The following is a 5,194-nucleotide window of genomic DNA, read 5'->3' on the forward strand; positions in this document are numbered from 1 at the left end:
ACTCGAGAAAGTAAAAATTTTGATCATAAGATTTTCCTTCCACCAAACGCAATACTCATAAGATTTTGATCTTTCTATATTTAAACAACTTAAAGACTTTATGCATTTTTACTAGCCATGACATTGCTTCTTAGTTTTTATATTTAGATACTTTCATTAATTATCTCATAAAATATTCGTAAAAGGGTGAAGAGTTAGGACCTCCACGACTTTCTCTAGGGATAGCCTCACCTCACTCGTTTCCCCATGGTCGCTTTGTGCATTGTCTTCCCAACGGGGATGGAAACACTTTCACCTGATTTGTGTAGATGCGTTCATTATTGCAAGTTTCCAAACACACCTTAATGATTATTATTCTAATACTCAATGCAAAGGATAATCACGACAAATTTGGCAATGCCAGAGAATCTTTACTGATCAAAAGTGCAAGGGGTGGACTTTGATACTTGAGTTCAGATCACAAAAAATGTTTTTTTAGACAACTTTAACCTTAAGTTATTTATAACTCGAGAAAAAAAAGAAAAAAAAAGAGGTAAATGATTAATTTGATTAGTGATATAGTACGGTAGAAAAGAGAAATAAAAAAATTATTAATTAAAGGAATGTAATTTTTTATTGTGAAAATATAATAACTCTTCCTATTAATATATATTTGATGGGCATATGATAATGTTTATACGTCAGCTTGAGCTTTTATTTTAGTGATTATTATAGTTTTGTTGTACGGCTGAAAACTGAAAAAGGGTATGTCACCATAGTGGCTGCTTCTTCCATCTTGTGTAAATTGACAAACCGATCTTCCCAACTAAGGCAAATGAAAACCCAGTGCTATCCTTAGACCTTAGTCATGGGATGCATTCTTTATTAATCCTTCCCAAGTAGATATATTAGAAATATTGACACTTATCATCGGGACGAATGACTTGTATAAAGTTGTTGCATTTTGAATGTGAATTTCAAATACACGGTCACATTAAATGTTTAGAAAAAATACTTTTTTTTGTCATGTGTCAAATGCTCCCTATTCACTGGATTAAAAACAAATTTATCTGCTATGTATGATTGTTGTAGATCTAAAAGAAAAAGTACTTTATTTCTGGTAATAGTTTTATTCAATTTAAATAAGATTTTATTGGTGGAAATATTTATGATCTCTGAAAAAAAAATTAATACCTGCCTATTGTTTTGTTTACTGAATGCCTGCCTAGTGTTATTTGGTCACACTTGGGTAATCAAAGAATCATTAGCTGAAAATAATATGAAATATCATGGCATCTATGTCTAGAGAAATCTTTTGCCATCAATGTTGTCAAGGAATCCTTTGATGTCATGTACACTATAATATTCAGATAAAGGTTGGAATCTTTTATTCTCTTGCATCAACACTGCATGAAAAAATAAAAGGTTCTACTTTATTAGAACTTATATAATTATGAATTATGAATGCTTATAATTTTCTTCTTTGTGGATGAAGGAAATCACATGGTCGTCTCGATTCAAGATCATCACGTACTGACGTACATATACACCATATTTTCAAAATGATTTTCTTACTAATATTGTTAGGTTAATTAGAGTAAAACTGTATCCGAATTCTTAAACAATGTTTTGAATTTAAATTTTGTGGGAAAAAAACATAACTAAAAGGAGAGATTATATTTTTTTTAACAAAGATTAATAATTGTAAAATGGGTGAGTACTCCAACTTATAAAGTGATACAAAAAAAATATTTATTATGACTAGCTTATCAATAAATATTAAGTAAAAAATTTATTTATAGAAATTAAATTTAATATTTTTTTATTAATAATGTTTGATTTTATGAATTAAATTAATCATCATTACTAATGCTAACTTACAACCTTGTAACTATATCAATTACCACCTGATTCTATTTCTATCCAAAGAAAACAATTATAATTTATCAATGAGCATGTTGTTCCCGAATAACCCATAACCCATTAAATTACAATGACTAACATGACTCCTAATTTACTATATCATTTTTTTTAGAAGATAATTGATTTGATGTTTAATGTATATTTGAATTGATTTATTTTAAAAAAAAACATTTTTCACAGCATGATAAGATTTTTCATGAAAAAAAATATTCTTATAATTAATCTTTTCAAACATGCTCTAAATATCACTTAATCTCGTCGTTAAAGATAAAAATAGGTCAAATCGTTGACAGAAATTTATGACATAGTTTACGGTAGGTCAAGATCATATTAAATCTTTTTCAAAAAAATAAATGAGACCAAAGTTTTTAGTGAAATCATTTTGCTAAACAAGTCACTGCTTACATCATTCAAAAAGTCTTTTATGTTAACATGTTGCCCTATTTAAAAATTTATAAAAAAAATTAATAATTGTTAGTCTATTATTATATTAATTTGTTATAATTATTAAAATCTTACATTTATTTATATTTTTTAATCTTTGATCAACATAAAAAATAAAGCTAAAGTTTATAGTTAAGTTTATTGAAAAATAATTTTATGCCATATTTAAATGTTTTATTGTGAAATATATTTTTAAATAAGAGTGAATGTTATATTAAACCTTAAAAATATGTTTAGTGTTAGATTTTATTCTTATGAAGTCTCACATACATATTTTTACAGTTCAAATATATTTTATTTCTTAAATTTAGTATTTTTTTACTTTTTGTCCTTGCATTTTTTAGTTATTTTTAGTCCTTGTAAATTATGTTTATTTTATTTTAGTCCTTAAAATATTTTAGGTAGCGCTTTAAACAATAAAAAATATATTATCTAAAGCATCATAAAAACAAAAAACAAAATAAATATAATTTACAAACACTAAAAACAGAAAAAAAATAATTTTGTAAGAACAAAAAATAAAAAAATATTAAATCATAAGGACTAAAAAGATATTTAAGTATATTTTTAACTCTATCTTAATGTTATATTATAACAAATTAGACTTTAAAACATACTTGTAGGTTAGACCCAAGTTCATAAAAAAACATCTTTAAAGGAGAATAAATCAGACTCAAGAAGTTCATATTTTTAACTCAAATCAAACTGAGAGCTAATTAAATCTTGTTTGACTTTTATCTATTTTCACCCTATTCATCGTCTATATTTTAGTTTGCTAGTATTCTACCCGCAATGTTGGCATAATATTTTCAAACTTCATATTATAAAAAATAATATACGTGCTAACATACTTTTAAAATATTGATAATTTTTTTTTAAAAAAAGTTTAATTACATCAAAATCACGGTAAAAATATATCAATCATTTTAATTTATTTTAAAGTTTTTTATTCTTTAATTGATATTTTAAAGTTACTTATTAACATCATTTAGAAAGTAATTAATCAGTTGTATTTTTTGGTGTTAAAGAGTTTAATTTTTTTTATCAACATAACATTGATATTAAATATTTATTGCTTTTGTCAATAATTAATTATCATTAAAGTTATTTTTAATGAGAATTTTTCTCTCAAATATTTTTTTTATATCTACAAAATTCAAAATCTTAAAAAGATTTGAGTATGATATCACCAAACCAACAATATTAATAGAATGACTAGTTAATTTAGAGTCTCAACATATAAGTATTGGAAGCTGATTTAATTTAGAGTCTCAACATATTAATAGACTAGCAAAATTATATTAGTTAAAAGTTGAAAACTGAAAATTAGCTTATTAAATTAGAAGTATTAGATAAAATTAATTGTTGAAGTAATTTAAAAATATAAAGTGATAAAAAAGTAATAAAATTATGATTTATTTAAAAATGATAACTAAAAATTTTGATAAATATATTAAGAATAAAAATAAAAAATATAAAAAATTAGAAATTAATATTTTAAAAAAATGCAAAAAAAAAATATTTACCAAACTATTTAACAAGTTTTTTCATTAATAAAAAAAATTAAAAACTAACTTAAATAACTTCCTAAACATAACATTTTTTGGACACAAACTAAAAATTTTACACCCCTAATTAGATACTTAAAAACCACAATAATCTACCCATCATCTCATAGCATATTTGATAATTAATGAGTGTTGTTGAAGACAACTTGAACAGCAATTAGTAATTTCATGGTCAAAACCCAAAACCAAAGAAAGGGTTGCCCCAAAAAGTCATTGAGATGCAGCACGAGGCAAAGAGGAAAGCAGGCATTATTTTATTTTGTGTGGTGCAAGTAATCAACAAAAAACAGAGAAATAAAAGGAAGCAACAACAGTGCGAGTGCGAGATTAAGCTATCACGTGCACACGTGCCATTCCAGTGAATCGGTGCATCGTTTCTCATAAACAACAACGTAGCGCACGAATTGCGGGGTTGCTCCACCCATCTCCACCACGCGCTCAAAGTTTACGCGCCATAGATGGAGCCACGTGGACTTTCCTGCAGGGTTCCAGAAACTTGAATTCGTTTACACGGGCTGTTAATTACACGCGCCTCCTCTGTCTCTCTCCTCCGTATTGGACGGCTCACCCTAATGCTCAAATATGTTTTTTTAGGGACTTGAATACGTTGTTATGACCCAAAGAGAATCAATTCACTGCATCAACGTTTTCAAGGAAATTTGATTTGACACTTATAATTAGATTCAACGCCTCTTAAGCAAAAACTTAAAATAAAACAACAATTTTAATCATTGGTTAAAAACAGATTATATATTTTTTTTTATAATTTTAAATGTTAATTTTCTGATCGATGTATCTTTTATTTTCTTCAGTAAATCTCTTAATTTAAAAGAGACATATCATTACAATGATATCAATAACACCCGAATGCCCGTATCAAATTGAACAAAATTATTTTTATTTAATCAATGATATCGATTTTATCTTAATATTTAGATAGAAATATTACTTTCGGTAGAATAAACATTTGTTTTTGTTTAAAAATATATAATAATATTATTTATTTATATATATTGGTATTATCAGATTATAATTAATTGTATGTTAGTTTAATGCACTTAAATGTGATGTGCATCACAATCTCTGTTATGTGCACTTAAATGTGATGGCTAATAAAATATGAAGTCTGCGTTATTATTATAGTAGTTGAGAGTAGAGTATGATTAGTCATAATTTATATTATACTTCGCTTCAATCGACCAGTCTCTGTTATATTCACTCTCTTTTTTTTATTTAATAGTGTTAGTTAAGATATTTACATGTTGAAACAAAACAAATTG

This window comes from Glycine max, chromosome 12, assembly GCF_000004515.6.
Source record: "Glycine max cultivar Williams 82 chromosome 12, Glycine_max_v4.0, whole genome shotgun sequence".
In the NCBI taxonomy this organism is placed as follows: Eukaryota; Viridiplantae; Streptophyta; class Magnoliopsida; order Fabales; family Fabaceae; genus Glycine; species Glycine max.